The 16,711-nt window shown below is 46.2% G+C and overlaps 1 long non-coding RNA gene across 1 annotated transcript in view; it reads right to left on the bottom strand.

Annotated features, from left to right (window-relative positions):
- The window catches only part of LOC140400122 (uncharacterized), an 88,730-nt gene that overhangs the window by 23,341 nt on the left and 48,678 nt on the right, over positions 1-16,711 (bottom strand). Inside the window, exon 2 of the long non-coding RNA XR_011938056.1 lies at positions 14,730-14,814. This is a non-coding gene — a long non-coding RNA (uncharacterized lncRNA). The remainder of the gene's footprint in view (positions 1-14,729; positions 14,815-16,711) is intronic.

Here is a 16,711-nt window from a genome sequence, read left to right as displayed (position 1 = left end):
CTCTGAGACAGTGTGTCAGTGTGGGATTTACTCACTCTCTGATATAGTGTGTGAGTGTGGGATTTACTCACTCTCAGATACAGTGTGTGTCTGGGATTTACTCACTCTCCAATAGTGTGAGAGTGTGGGATTTACTCACTCTCTGAGACAGTGTGTCAGTGTGGGATTTACTCACTCTCTGATATAGTGTGTGAGTGTGGGATTTACTCACTCTCAGATACAGTGTGTGTCTGGGAATTACTCACTCTCTGATACAGTGTGTGAGTGTGGGATTTACTCACTTTCTGATACAGTGTGAGAGTGTGGGATTTACTCACTGTCTGATACAGAGTGTGAGTGTGGGATTTACTCATTTTGTGATACAGTGTGTGAGTGTGGGATTTATTCACTCTCTGATACAGTGTGTGAGTGTGGGATTTACTCACTCTCTGATACAGTGTGTGAGTGTGGGATTTACTCACTCTCAGATACAGTGTGTGAGTGTGGGATTTACTCACTCTCTGATACAGAGTGTGAGTGTGGGATTTACTCACTCTCTGATACAGTGTGTGAGTGTGGGATTTACTCACTCACTGATGCAGTGTGTGAGTGTGGGATTTACTCACTGTCTGATACAGTGTGTGTGTGTGGGATTTACTGACTCTCCAATAGTGTGTGAGTGTGGGATTTACTCACTCTGATACAGTGAGTGTAGAATTTACTCACTCACAGGTACAGTGTGAGTGTGTGATTTACTGACTCTCTGATACAGGGTGTGAGTGTGGGATTTACTCACTCTCTGATGAAGTGTGAGAGTGTGGGATTTACTCACTCTCTGAGACAGTGTGTCAGTGTGGGATTTACTCACTCTCTGATATAGTGTGTGAGTGTGGGATTGACTCACTCTCAGATACAGTGTGTGTCTGGGATTTACTCACTCTCCAATAGTGTGAGAGTGTGGGATTTACTCACTCTCTGAGACAGTGTGTCAGTGTGGGATTTACTCACTCTCTGATATAGTGTGTGAGTGTGGGATTTACTCACTCTCAGATACAGTGTGTGTCTGGGAATTACTCACTCTCTGATACAGTGTGTGAGTGTGGGATTTACTCACTCTCTGATACAGTGTGAGAGTGTGGGATTTACTCACTGTCTGATACAGAGTGTGAGTGTGGGATTTACTCACTCTGTGATACAGTGTGTGAGTGTGGGATTTATTCACTCTCTGATACAGTGTGTGAGTGTGGGATTTACTCACTCTCTGATACAGTGTGTGAGTGTGGGATTTACTCACTCTCAGATACACTGTGTGAGTGTGGGATTTACTCACTCTCTGATACAGAGTGTGAGTGTGGGATTTACTCACTCTCTGATACAGTGTGAGAGTGTGGGATTTACTCACTCTCTGATACAGTGTGAGTGTGGGATTTACTCACTCTCTGATACAGAGTGTGAGTGTGGGATTTACTCACTCTGTGATACAGTGTGTGAGTTTGGGATTTACTAACTCTCTGATACAGTGTGTGAGTGTGGGATTTACTCACTCACTGATGCAGTGTCTGAGTGTGGGATTTACTCACTGTCTGATACAGTGTGTGTGTGTGGGATTTACTGACTCTCCAATAGTGTGTGAGTGTGGGATTTACTCACTCTGATACAGTGAGTGTAGAATTTACTTACTCACAGGTACAGTGTGAGTGTGTGATTTACTGACTCTCTGATACAGGGTGTGAGTGTGGGATTTACTCACTCTCTGATGAAGTGTGAGAGTGTGGGATTTACTCACTCTCTGAGACAGTGTGTCAGTGTGGGATTTACTCACTCTCTGATATAGTGTGTGAGTGTGGGATTTAGTCACTCTCAGATACAGTGTGTGTCTGGGATTTACTCACTCTCTGATACAGTGTGTCAGTGTGGGATTTACTCACTCTCAGATACAGTGTGTGTCTGGGAATTACTCACTCTCTGATACAGTGTGTGAGTGTGGGATTTACTCACTTTCTGATACAGTGTGAGAGTGTGGGATTTACTCACTGTCTGATACAGAGTGTGAGTGTGGGATTTACTCATTCTGTGATACAGTGTGTGAGTGTGGGATTTATTCACTCTCAGATACAGTGTGTGTCTGGGATTTACTCACTCTCTGATACAGTGTGTCAGTGTGGGATTTACTCACTCGCAGATACAGTGTGTGTCTGGGAATTACTCACTCTCTGATACAGTGTGAGAGTGTGGGATTTACTCACTCTCTGAGACAGTGTGTCAGTGTGGGATTTACTCACTCTCAGATACAGTGTGTGTCTGGGAATTACTCACTCTCTGATACAGTGTGTGAGTGTGGGATTTACTCACTTTCAGATACAGTGTGAGAGTGTGGGATTTACTCACTGTCTGATACAGAGTGTGAGTGTGGGACTTACTCATTCTGTGATACAGTGTGTGAGTGTGGGATTTATTCACTCTCTGATACAGTGTGTGAGTGTGGGATTTACTCACTCTCTGATACAGTGTGTGAGTGTGGGATTTACTCACTCTCAGATACAGTGTGTGAGTGTGGGATTTACTCACTCTCTGATACAGAGTGTGAGTGTGGGATTTACTCACTCTCTGATACAGTGTGTGAGTGTGGGATTTACTCACTCACTGATGCAGTGTGTGAGTGTGGGATTTCCTCACTGTCTGATACAGTGTGTGTGTGTGGGATTTACTGCCTCTCCAATAGTGTGTGAGTGTGGGATTTACTCACTCTGATACAGTGAGTGTAGAATTTACTCACTCACAGGTACAGTGTGAGTGTGTGATTTACTGACTCTCTGATACAGGGTGTGAGTGTGGGATTTACTCACTCTCTGATGAAGTGTGAGAGTGTGGGATTTACTCACTCTCTGAGACAGTGTGTCAGTGTGGGATTTACTCACTCTCTGATACAGTGTGTGAGTGTGGGATTTACTCACTCTCAGATACAGTGTGTGTCTGGGATTTACTCACTCTCCAATAGTGTGAGAGTGTGGGATTTACTCACTCTCTGAGACAGTGTGTCAGTGTGGGATTTACTCACTCTCTGATATAGTGTGTGAGTGTGGGATTTACTCACTCTCAGATACAGTGTGTGTCTGGGAATTACTCACTCTCTGATACAGTGTGTGATTGTGGGATTTACTCACTCTCTGATACAGTGTGAGAGTGTGGGATTTACTCACTGTCTGATACAGAGTGTGAGTGTGGGATTTACTCACTCTGTGATACAGTGTGTGAGTGTGGGATGTATTCACTCTCTGATACAGTGTGTGAGTGTGGGATTTACTCACTCTCTGATACAGTGTGTGAGTGTGGGATTTACTCACTCTCAGATACAGTGTGTGAGTGTGGAATTTACTCACTCTCTGATACAGAGTGTGAGTGTGGGATTTACTCACTCTCTGATACAGTGTGAGAGTGTGGGATTTACTCACTCTCTGATACAGTGTGAGTGTGGGATTTACTCACTCTCTGATACAGTGTGAGAGTGTGGGATTTACTCACTCTGTGATACAGTGTGTGAGTTTGGGATTTACTCACTCTCTGATACAGTGTGTGAGTGTGGGATTTACTCACTCACTGATGCAGTGTGTGAGTGTGGGATTTACTCACTGTCTGATACAGTGTGTGTGTGTGTGGGATTTACTGACTCTCCAATAGTGTGTGAGTGTGGGATTTACTCACTCTGATACAGTGAGTGTAGAATTTACTCACTCACAGGTACAGTGTGAGTGTGTGATTTACTGACTCTCTGATACAGGGTGTGAGTGTGGGATTTACTCACTCTCTGATGAAGTGTGAGAGTGTGGGATTTACTCACTCTCTGAGACAGTGTGTCAGTGTGGGATTTACTCACTCTCTGATATAGTGTGTGAGTGTGGGATTTACTCACTCTCAGATACAGTGTGTGTCTGGGAATTACTCACTCTCTGATACAGTGTGTGAGTGTGGGATTTACTCACTCTCTGATACAGTGTGTGAGTGTGGGATTTATTCACTCTCTGATACAGTGTGTGAGTGTGGGATTTACTCACTCTCTGATACAGTGTGTGGGTGTGGGATTTACTCACTCTCTGATACAGAGTGTGAGTGTGGGATTTACTCACTCTCTGATACAGTGTGTGAGTGTGGGATTTACTCACTGTCTGATACAGTGTGTGTGTGAGTATTACTCTAGCTAAGGCCTAACCAATGTTTTATACAGTTCCTGCATAACCTGCCTTTTCTTAAACTCTGTGCCTCGGCGAATAGAGACAAGGATACCATAGGCCCGGGGTTTTCAAGCTCAGGGTCGTGACCTGTGGGTCGATCTCATGAAGGTTTCAGGAGGGTGGTAGTTATCCAGATCGCGGAAGGAATGGCCAATGGTCACGACTAGTGTTTACAAATGCCAACCATGATGGACGTTTGAGATTGTCGGCCATTCCGCGCATGTGTCTCTTATCAAGTAGTGCGCAGGCCTGGAGCCCAGCAAGTTGGACTGGCTCCTCCTGATGTCAGTGCGTTGTCCCGGGCCTGTTTTGTTCAGCAAATTCTGGACTACTCCCACCGGAGGCGGCGCCAGCGAGCAGGTCACACGCCCCGTACGCTGACATCACGTGTTCTGGGCCCGAGAGAGATTCCTCCATTTTTCAGCTGCCAGCAGTGCTGGAGTGAACTCCAGGGTCTCTGGTGAACAATCCATGAAGAAGCTGAAAACAGGAACAAAGCAGCACAATGATGATTATTTGAGGGGTGGGTTTATAAATTGTGCCACTGCAATCAGGAGTCAAATTTCATGGGTGTTACATGCAGGGAATTACTGGCAAATGAAAGTTTAAAACCCTCAAAATGTCAAAGACATTTGAAGAGTAAGCAGGGCGAGTTCCAGGACAAACCTCTGTATTTTTTTCAATGGATGCAGTGAGATCTTCAATCATCAGCTGGAGTCAGTATCAGAAATGTAACATTGAACAACAAAGCAAGTGAGATCGTGGGGACCGAGCAGGCTCACCTGTCACATTAAAGGCAAGTGAAAATGGTGGGTGTGTGTGAGAGAGAGTGGGTGTGTGTGAGAGAGAGAGTGGATGAGTGTGAGAGAGAGAGAGTGGGTGTGTGTGAGAGAGAGTGTGTGTGCGTGAGAGAGAGTGGGTGTGTGTGAGAGAGAGAGTGGATGAGTGTGAGAGACAGAGAGTGGGTGTGTGTGCGAGAGAGAGTGGGTGTGTGTGAGAGAGAGTGGGTGTGTGTGAGAGAGAGTGGGTTTGTGTGAGAGAGAGTGGGTGGGTGTGAGAGAGTGGGTGGGTGTGAGAGAGTGGGTGGGTGTGAGAGAGTGGGTGCGTGTGAGAGAGAGTGTGTGTGTGTGTGAGAGAGAGTCGGTGTGTATGAGAGAGTGGGTGTGTGAGAGAGCGGGTGGGTGTGTGAGAGAGTGGGTGTGTGTGAGAGAGAGTGGGTGTGTGTGAGAGAGAGTGGGTGTGTGTGAGAGAGAGTGGGTGTGTGTGAGAGAGAGTGGGTGGGTGTGAGAGAGTGGGTGTGTGTGTGACAGAGAGTGGGTGTGTGTGAGAGAGAGTGGGTGTGTGTGAGAGAGTGGGGGTGTGTGTGAGAGAGACTGGGTGCGTGTGAGAGAGAGTGGGTGCGTGTGAGAGAGTGTGTGTGTGTGAGAGAGAGTGGGTGTGTGTGGAGAGTGGGTGTGTGTGAGAGAGAGTGGGTGTGTGTGAGAGAGAGTGGGTGTGTGTGAGAGAGAGTGGGTGTGTGTGAGAGAGAGTGGGTGTGTGTGAGAGAGAGTGGGTGTGTGTGAGAGAGAGTGGGTGTGTGTGAGAGAGAGTGGGTGTGTGTGAGAGAGAGTGGGTGTGTGTGAGAGAGAGTGGGTGTGTGTGAGAGAGTGGTTGTGTGTGAGATAGAGTGGGTGGGTGTGAGAAAGTAGGTGTGTGTGAGAGAGAGTGGGTGTGTGTGGAGAGTGGGTGTGTGTGAGAGAGAGTGGGTGGGTGTGAGAGAGAGTGGGTGTGTGTGAGAGAGAGAGTGGGTATGTGTGAGAGAGAGAGGGGATGTGTGTGTGTGAGAGAGAGTGGGTGTGTGTGAGAGAGAGGCGATGTGTGTGTGTGAGAGAGAGTGCCTGTGTGTGAGAGTGGGTGTGTGTGAGAGAGTGGGTGTGTGTGAGAGAGAGTGGGTGTGTGTGAGAGAGAGTGGGTGTGTGTGAGAGAGAGTGGGTGTGTGTGAGAGAGTGGGTGTGTGTGAGAGAGAGTGGGTGTGTGTAGAGAGAGTGGGTGTGTGTGAGAGTGGATGTGTGTGTGAGTGTGTTTGTGAGAGAGTGGGTGTGTGTGAGAGTGCATGTGTGTGAGAGAGTGGGTGTGTGTGTGAGAGAGTGTGTGTGTGTGAGAGAGACTGGGTGCATGTGAGAGAGACTGGGTGCATGTGAGAGAGACTGGGTGCAGTGTGAGAGACTGGGTGCATGTGAGAGAGAGTGGGTGTGTGAGAGAGAGTGGGTGTGTGTGAGAGAGAGTGGGTGTGTGAGAGAGAGAGTGGGTGTGTGAGAGAGAGTGGGTGGATGTGTGTGTGAGTGGGTGTGTGCGAGAGAGTTGGTGTGTGAGAGAGAGAGAGTGGATGTGTGTGTGAGTGTGTTTGTGAGAGAGTGGGTGTGTGTGAGAGAGAGAGTGGGTGGATGTGTGTGTGAGTGGGTGTGTGCGAGAGAGTTGGTGTGTGAGAGAGAGAGAGAGTGGATGTGTGTGTGAGTGTGTTTGTGAGAGAGTGGGTGTGTGTGAGAGTGCGTTTGTGAGAGAGAGAGTGGGTGTGTGAGAGAGTGCGTGTGTGAGCGAGTGAGCCTCTGTATTTTACATTGTCACTCTTTGATATGTAACACATATTTTACTCTTGCTGCTCTGTTACTGGGGTGTGTGTGTCTGTGAGAGAGAGAGTGTGTTTTACCATCACGGTCTCTGTGATATATGATGCATATTTTACTGCTTACTGCTCAGTTACTGTTGTGTCAAAGAGTGTGTGAATATCAAAGTTTGTGAATACGTGAGTGTGTGTGAGGAAGTGTGTGCGAGGGAATGTGTCACTATGTCTGCAAGAGTGTATGAGTGTGAAAAATAGTCTGCGTGAGTGTGTGTGTGTTTTACCTTCATTGTCTCTGTGATGTTTCACACATATTTTACTGCTCAGTTACTGGTGTGCGAGTGTGTTTATCCTCACTATCTGGCTATCACATATAATATATTTTACTGCTTACTGCTCAGTTACTTCAGTGTGAGAGTGGCGAGAGTGTGTTTTACCCTCACTGTCCCTCTGCGATATATAACACATATTTAACTGCTTACTGCTCAGTGACTGGTGTGTCCATGTGTGAGGCAGTCTGAGAGAGAGGGACTAGGAGTGTGAGAGAATGAGTGTGTGTGAGAGTTAGTGTTTGCCAGAGAAATAGTGAGTGTGTGTCACACTGTCTCTCATTGTCCCTCTATGATATATAAAGCATATTTTACCACTCAGTTACTGGTGTGTGTGTGTGTGTGAAGAGAGAGTGTATGAGTGTGTGTGAGAGAGAATGTGTGAGAGAGAGTGAAATACGAGTAATATAGCACAGAGACAGTGAGGGTTAACACAAACTTACACTCTCTCTCTCACACCATCTCTCATACACACGCACTCTCTCTCTCTCTCTCACACACCAGTTACTGAGCAATAAGCAGTAGAATATTCAATATATATCGCAGAGAGACAGTGGTTACTATCACAGAGGTTACTGCACACACTCATAGGTCGATTGTCCCGAAAGACGAGCTGTTCGGTAATTTGGACATTCTGAATTCTCCCTCCCTGTGCCCAAACAGGCGCCAGAATGTGGCGACTTGGGGCTTTTCACAGAAACTTCATTGCAGTGTTAATGTAAGCCTACTTGTGACAATAAAAATTATTATAAGACAGAGTCATAGTCTATCTGTGACCCTATCTGTGTGTATGTGTTAACTTCACTGTCTCTCTGTGATATATAATGAATATTTTACTGCTTACTGCTGTGTGGGTGTGTGAGTGAGACAGTGTGTTTGGGAGTGAGACAGTGTGTTTGGGAGTGTGTGTGTGAGTGAGACAGTGTGTTTGGGAATGTGTGTGTGAGTGAGACAGTGTGTTTGGGAGTGTGTGCGTGAGTGAGACAGTGTGTTTGGGAGTGTGTGCGTGAGTGAGACAGTGTGTTTGGGAGTGTGTGCGTGAGTGAGTCAGTGTGTTTGGGAGTGTGTGTGTGAGTGAGGCAGTGTGTTTGGGAGTGAGACAGTGTGTTTGGGAGAGTGTGTGTGAGTGAGACAGTGTGTTTGGCAGTGTGTGTGTGAGTGAGACAGTGTGTTTGGGAGTGAGACAGTGTGTTTGGGAATGTGTGTGTGAGTGAGACAGTGTGTTTGGGAGTGTGTGTGTGAGTGAGACAGTGTTTTTGGGAGTGTGTGTGCGAGTCAGACAGTGTGTTTGGGAGTGTGTGTGCGAGTGAGACAGTGTGTTTGGGAGAGTGTGCGTGAGTGAGTCAGTGTGTTTGGGAGTGTGTGTGTGAGTGAGGCAGTGTGTTTGGGAGTGAGACAGTGTGTTTGGGAGTGTGTGTGTGAGTGAGACAGTGAGTTTGGCAGTGTGTGTGTGAGTGAGACAGTGTGTTTGGGAGTGAGACAGTGTGTTTGGGAGTGTGTGTGTGAGTGAGACAGTGTGTTTGGGAGAGTGTGTGTGAGTGAGACAGTGTGTTTGGGAGTGTGTGTGTGAGTGAGACAGTGTGTTTGGGAGTGTGTTTGTTAGTGAGACAGGGTGTTTGGGAGTGTGTGTGTGAGTGAGACAGTGTGTTTGGGAGTGTGTGTGTGAGTGAGACAGTGTGTTTGGGAGAGTGTGTGTGAGTGAGACATTGTGTTTGGAGTGTGTTTGGGAGTGAGGGAGTGTGTTTGGGAGTGAGACAGTGTGTTTGGGAGTGTGTGTGTGAGTGAGACAGTGTGTTTGGGAGTGTGTGTGTGAGTGAGACTGTGTGTTTTGGAGTGAATGTGTGAGTGAGACAGTGTGTTTGGGAGTGTGTTTGTGAGTGAGACAGTGTGTTTGGGAGTGTGTGTGAGTGAGACAGTGTTTGGGAGTGAGACAGTGTGTTTGGGAGTGTGTTTGGGAGTGAGATAGTGTGTTTGGGAGTGTGTGTAAGTGAGACAGTGTGTTTGGGAGTGTGTGTGTGAGTGAGACAGTGTGCTTGTCAGTGAGACAGTGTGTTTGGGAGTGTGTGTGTGAGTGAGACAGTGTGTTTGGCAGTGTGTGTGTGAGTGAGACAGTGTGTTTGGGAGTGTGTGTGAGTGAGACAGTGTTTGGGAGTGAGACAGTGTGTTTTGGAGTGTGTGAGTGAGGCAGTGTGTTTGGGAGTGTGTGTGTGAGTGCGACAGTGTGTTTGGGAGTGTGTTTGTGAGTGAGACAGTGTGTTTGGGAGTGTGTGTGAGTGAGACAGTGTTTGGGAGTGAGACAGTGTGTTTGGGAGTGTGTTTGGGAGTGAGATAGTGTGTTTGGGAGTGTGTGTAAGTGAGACAGTGTGTTTGGGAGTGTGTGCGTGAGTGAGTCAGTGTGTTTGGGAGTGTGTGTGTGAGTGAGACAGTGTGTTTGGGAGTGTGTTTGGGAGTGAGACAGTGTGTTTGGGAGTGTGTGTGAGTGGGACAGTGTGTTTGGCAGTGTGGGTGTGAGTGAGACAGGGTGTTTGGGAGCGAGAAAGTGTTTTTGGGAATGTGTGTATGAGTGAGACAGTGTGTTTGGGAGTGTGTGTGTGAGTGAGACAGTGTGTTTGGGAGTGTGTGTGTGAGTGAGACAGTGTGTTTGGGAGTGTGTGCGTGAGTGAGTCAGTGTGTTTGGGTGTGTGTGTGAGTGAGACAGTGTGTTTGGGCGTGTGTTTGGGAGTGAGACAGTGTGTTTGGGAGTGTGTGTGTGAGTTTGACAGTGAGTTTGGCAGTGTGTGTGTGAGTGAGACAGTGTGTTTGGGAGTGAGACAGTGTGTTTGGGAGTGTGTGTGTGAGTGAGACAGTGTGTTTGGGAGTGTGTGTGTGAGTGAGACAGTGTGTTTGGGAGTGTGATTGTTAGTGAGACAGTGTGTTTGGGAGTGTGTGTGTGAGTGAGACAGTGTGTTTGTGAATGTGTTTGTGAGTGAGACAGTGTGTTTGGGAATGTGTTTGTGAGTGAGACAGTGTGTTTGGGAGAGTGTGTGTGAGTGAGACAGTGTGTTTGGGAGTGTGTTTGGGAGTGAGACAGTGTGTTTGGGAGTGTGTGTGTGAGTGAGACAGTGTGTTTGGGATTGTGTTTGTGAGTGAGACAGTGTGTTTGCGAGTGTGTGCGTGAGTGAGACAGTGTGTTTTGGAGTGTGTGAGTGAGACAGTGTGTTTGGGAGTGTGTGTGTGAGTGAGACAGTGTGTTTGGGAGTGTGTTTGTTAGTGAGACAGTGTGTTTGGGAGTGTGTGTGTGAGTGAGACAGTGTTTGGGAGTGAGACAGTGTGTTTGGGAATGTGTTTGGGAGTGAGACAGTGTGTTTGGGAGTGTGTGTAAGTGAGACAGTGTGTTTGGGAGTGTGTTTGTGAGTGAGACAGTGTGTTTGGGAGTGTGTGTGTGAGTGAGACAGTGTGTTTGGGAGTGTGTGTGTGAGTGAGACAGTTTGTTTGGGAGTGTGTGTGTGAGTGAGATAGTGTGTTTGGGAGTGTGTTTGTGAGTGAGATAATGTCTTTGGGAGAGTGTGTGTGAGTGAGACAGTGTGTTTGGGAGTGTGTGTGTGAGTGAGACAGTGTGTTTGGGAGTGTGTGTGTGAGTGAGACAGTGTGTTTGGGAGTGAGACAGTGTGTTTGGGAGTGTGTGTAAGTGAGACAGTGTGTTTGGGAGTGTGTTTGTGAGTGAGACAGTGTGTTTGGGAGTGGGTTTGTGAGTGAGACAGTGTATTTGGGAGTGTGTGTGTGAGTGAGACAGTGTGTTTGGGAGTGTGTGTGTGAGTGAGACAGTGTGTTTGGGAGTGTGTGTGTGAGTGAGACAGTGTTTTTGGGAGTGTGTGTGTGAGTGAGACAGTGTGTTTGGGAGTGTGTGTGAGTGAGACAGTGTGTTTGGGAGGGTGTGTGTGAGTGAGACAATGTGTTTGGGTGTGTGTGTGTGAGTGAGACAGTGTGTTTGGGCGTGTGTGTGTGAGTGAGACAGTGTGTTTGGGAGTGTGTGTGAGTGAGACAGTGTGTTTGGGAGTGTGTGTGTGAGTGAGACAGTGTGTTTGCGTGTGTGTGTGTGAATGAAACAGTGTGTTTGGGAGTGTGTGTTTTACCCTCACAATGTATCTGTGATATATAACACATATTTTACTCTTACAGGTGTGTGTGAGTTTTACCCTCACTATGTATCTGTGATATATAACACATATTTTACTCTTACAGGTGTGTGTGAGTTTTACCCTTACTATGTATCTGTGATATATAACACATATTTTACTCTTACAGGAGTCTGTGTGTTTTATCCTCACTATGTATCTGTGATATATAACACATATTTTACTCTTACAGGTGTGTGTGTGTTTTACCCTCACTGTGTATCTGTGATATATAACACATAATTTACTCTTACAGGTGTGTGTGTGTGTTTTACCCTCACAATGTATCTGTGATATATAACACATATTTTACTCTTACAGGTGTGTGTGTGTTTTACCCTCACTATGCATCTGTGATATATAACACATATTTTACTCTTAAAGGTGTGTGTGTGTTTTACCCTCACTATTTATCTGTGATATATAACACATATTTTACTCTTACAGGTGTGTGTGTGAGCTTTACCCTCGCTATGTATCTGTGATATATAACACATATTTTACTCTTACAGGTGTGTGTGTGTTTTACCCTCACTATGTATCTGTGATATATAATGCATATTTTACTCTTACAGGTGTGTGAGTGTGTTTACTGCTCGCTATGTATCTGTGATATATAACACATATTTTACTCTTACAGGTGTGTATGTGTTTTACCCTCACTATGTATCTGCGATATATAACACATATTTTACTCTTACAGATGTGTGTGTGTGTGTTTAATGCTCACTATGTATCTGTGATATATAACACAGATTTTACTCTTACAGGTGTGTGTGTGTGTTTTACCCTCGCTATGTATCTGTGATATATAACACATATTTTACTCTTACAGGTGTGTGTGTGTTTTACCCTCACTATGTATCTGTGATTATATAACACATAATTTACTCTTACAGGTGTGTGTGTGTGTTTTACCCTCACTATGTATCTGTGATATATAAAACTTATTTAACTGCTTACTGCTCAGTGACTGGTATTTTTGTGAGTGAGAGTGACTGAGTGTGTGTGAGAGAGGAAACATCTGTGTGTGAGAGAGAGTGTAAGTGTGTGTGACAGTCATGCGAGTGTGTGTATTGCCCTCATTGTTTCTCTGTGATATATAACAAATATTATACAGCGTACTGCTCAGTTAATAGTGTGTGTGTGAGTTAGATAGTGTGTGAGAGTTAGGTAGTGTGTGTGAGTGAGATAGTGTGTGTGAGTGAGATAGTGTGTGTGAGTGAGTGAGTGTGTGAGAGGGAGTGAGTGTGTGAGAGGGAGTGAGATAGTGTGAGAGAGAGGCAGGGAGTGATTGTGTGTGTGTGAGAGGGAGTGAATGTGAGTTAGATAGTGTGTGTAAGTGAGAGTGTGTGAGTGACTGTCTGTGATATCTACCACACATTTTACTGTTGACTGCTCAGTTATTGGTGTGTGAGTCAGTGTGAGAGTTTGTGTGAGAGTGTGCATGTGTGTGTGTGAAAGAGAGTGTGTAAGTTTGTGTTTTACCCTCACTGTCTTTCTCTGATGTATTACACATATTTTACTGCTTATGGCCTAGTTCCTGGTGTGAGAGTGTGTGTGTGTGTGTGAGAGAGAGTGAGTGAGTGTGTGTGTGAGGGAGAGTCTGTGTGAGGGCTAATGAGTGTATGTGTGTGTGAGAGCAATAGAGTGAAAAGTGGATGTGCTGCTGATAGGCAGCAGGGTGGCACGGTGGTTAGCACTGCTGCCTCACAGCATCAGAGACCTGGGTTTGATTCCGACCTCGGCGACTGTGCGGAGTTTGTACATTCTTCCCGTGTCTGTTTGGGTTTCCTCCGGGTGCTCCGGTTCCCTCCCACAGTCCAAAGATATGCAGGTTACGGGGGTTTGGATATGCTGAACTGTCCCTAGGTGGGGTGACAAGGAGGGGGTGTGAGATTGGTCTTAGCGTGGCGTGCTCATTCAGAGGGTCAATGCAGACACAATGGGTTGAATGGCCTCCTTCTGCACTGTAGGGTTTCTGTGAGAGAGAGAGTGTTTGTGAGTGTGTGAAAGAGACAGTGTGTGTGTGTTTTACCCTCACTGTTTTTCTCTGATATATAACAAATATTTCACTGCTTACTGCTCAGTTACTGCTGTGTGTCTGTCTGAGTGAGCAAGTGAGTGAGAGAGTGAGTGCATGTTTTACCCTCACTGTATCTCTGTGACATATGTCACATATTTAATTGCTTACTGCTCAGTGACTGGTGTGTGTGTGAGAGAGAGTGTGTATGTGGGAGAGAGTGAGTGTGAGTGAGTGTGTGTGTATTAACCTCTGTGATATACAATTTATATTTTCACAGAATTTACAGTGCAGAAGGAGGCCATTCGGCCCATCGAGTCTGCACCGGCTCTTGGAACGAGCACCCTACCCAAGATCCACACCTTCACCCTATCCCCATAACCCAGTAACCCCACCCAACACTAAGGGCAATTTTATTGATTACTGCTGTGTTCTGGATTTGTGAGTGAGTGTGGGAGAGACAGTGCATGGATGTGTGAGAGAGAGAGAAAGTGTATGAGAGACAGAGTGTGAGTGAGTGTGTACAAACCTCACTGTTACTCTGTGCTCTATATAACATATATTTTACTGCTTCAGTGATTGGTGTGTGTGTGTGTGTGTTTCCCCCTCAGACACTCAGCGATATATAATGCATATGTAATGCTTACTGCTAAGTTACCTGTGAGTGATCATGTGCATGAGAAAATGTGAGTGTATATGATATATGGCATATTTTACTGCTTACTGCTCAGTTGTTGGTGTGCGAGTGTGAGTGTGTGTTTTCCACTGCAGCTGTCTGTCTCTGTTATGGGTCAAATGTTAGGGGAAAATCTATTTGATTCTGTAACTCTGTCTCTGTTCTGTGTGCTTGCATTTGTAGCTGTCTGTCTCTGTTATGGGATTCTGGGTTTAATCTCTACCTGTCCACCTCTCTGATGTGTGTGATTTTATTGTGTTTTCTGTACTTGTCAATATCTGTTCTGTGAATTAATGGTGAACTTTCTGTTCAATATTGATCTTCCATTATTACTTTTAGTGATAACATTGATATAACAAATGATTTGTATCCACGTCCGTTTCCTACTTGTGACAATAAGCGATTATTATTATTATGTATTTTGACCTAAGAAAGTTGTAAAAAAGTGCAAATGGATTGCATCCACATTGATTGCTGAATCTGCAGCCACATTAATACTGTGCTGATTACTTTACAGATGAAACGCTGTTAACACAAGTTGATCCAACGTTCCATGATATGGAGGGGGGGGGGTGAATTGTGGAAAATTACCCCACCTGCCCTCTCGTGTATCACTGTTGGATTGGACATATTTATCTGGGACTTGAGGTCAATGTGAGTCTGACTGCTTCTTTTCTCTGTGACGGTGGAGATGATGTTGTGTCTGTGTCTCTGCAATGTTGGATTAATATTGTACTTACTGTCAGTTAGAAGGAGATGGCAGCACATAAATTTTGCTGAGGAATCATCATCTTGTTCTTGGAACTCATCTCTTCATCTGTTGAACTAGGGGGAAGAAAGCATATCTCTTGTAAATCAGGGTCAAATGAGGCCAATGATAAATCAATCTATTCTTTCAACTGATAATCACAGAATTTACAGTGCAGAAGGAGGCCATTCGGTCCATCGAGCCCATCTTTGTAAAGAGCATCTCACGCCTCCACCCTAACCCAGTAATCCATGCCTCCACCCTAACCCAGTAACCCATGCCTCCACCCTAACCCAGTAACCCATGCCTCCACCCTAACCCAGTAACCCCACCTAACCTTTTTGGACACTAAGTGCAATTTATTAGGGCCAATCCACCTAACCTGCACATCTTAGGACTGTGGGAGGAAACCGGAGCACCCGGAGGAAACCCACGCAGATACGGGGAGAACGTGCAGACTCCGCAGATAGCAACTCAAGCCTGGAAATCGAACCTGGTACCATAGAGTTGCGAAGCAGCCGTGCTAACCACTATGCTACCTTGCTGCCCCTAATCAGTAAAAGAAAGAAAATACTCTCCAAATCCTAACCCAGAATCAGACAAATAAGCCAGGCCCAAAAAGAGCTCTCCCTTCACATTGAATGTAATGTGACATGAATCCCAGGTATTACATTCATCCCCCACCATCTGGCCTGCAAAATCCTACCAACAGTCCTGGCTTGACATAATTCACACCTCCTTAACCTGGGGTTACCCCATCTCTGGATCTGTAAAGATTTAATCACCTGCTAATGGTCACATTCCAAGCATTGTGTGGCATCTTTGAATCTGTCTCTATTTATATTTCTGGAACATACCTCTTCATTCACCTGAGGAAGGAGCAGCGCTCCGAAAGCTAGTGACATCGAAACAAACCTGCTGGTCTTTAACCTGGTGTTGTAAGACTTCTTACTGTGCTCACCCCAGTCCAACGCCGGCATCTCCACATCACGACTAGCAGGGGCGGGGTTACACCGGGCATGCGCACATCCCCGCAGCAATTCCGCATTGAGAATCAATGGGAACATTCCCCATTTCATAGTCATCACATGTGGAGCAAAACCTCCTTTCGAGCCCGTGTTGGGGGGACTGTGTGTGTGTGGCTGCAAGTGGCCCTGCGCCCTAGGGCTCAACCAATCACCTTTGTAGCTGTGTGCTTGTCCCAATGAGAGATTCAATTTGCAGTCATTGCCTGCAGCTTGTTTGTTATTACACTGTCACTCAGCCCCTCAAACTCACACTTTCTGCAAACTACCTTTCCACTGATTTACTTCATTTTCCTGAGAACCATAGAATTACCACATTGCAGAAGGAGGCAATCTGGCCCATCGAGTCTGCACTGACACTCAGAAAGAGCAGCCCACCTAGGACCACTCCCCACCCGACCACCATAAATCTGTATCCCTACGTAATCTACACACCCTTTGATACAAAGCGGTAATTCAGCATCGCCAATCCATCTAACCTGCACATCTTTGGCTTGTGGGAGAAAAACAGAGCACCCGGAGGAAATCTACACAGACACAGGCAGAATATGCAAACTCCAGACAGACAGTCACCCAACGCTGGAATTGAACCAGGATCCCTGGCACAGTGAGGCAGCAGTGAAACCAATGTTCCCCCTCCAAATGTATTCACTCCCCTGGTTCACTCGCTCTCCAGGTTTACTCGCTATCCAGGTTCACTCACTCCCCTGGTTCACTCACTCCCCTGGTTCACTCACTCCCCTGATTCACTCACTCTCCTGGTTTACTCACACCCCTGGTTTACTCACACCCCTGGTTCACTCGCTCCCCTGGTTCACTCGCTCTCCTGGTTCACTCACTCCCCTGGTTCACTCACTCCCCTGGTTCACTCACTCCCCTGATTCACTCACTCTCCTGGTTTACTCACACCCCTGGTTCACTCGCTCCCCTGGTTCACTCACTCTCCTGG

Source organism: Scyliorhinus torazame, chromosome 24, assembly GCF_047496885.1.
Source record: "Scyliorhinus torazame isolate Kashiwa2021f chromosome 24, sScyTor2.1, whole genome shotgun sequence".
Taxonomy (NCBI): Eukaryota; Metazoa; Chordata; class Chondrichthyes; order Carcharhiniformes; family Scyliorhinidae; genus Scyliorhinus; species Scyliorhinus torazame.
This window is presented reverse-complemented; position numbering and strand designations above follow the sequence as displayed.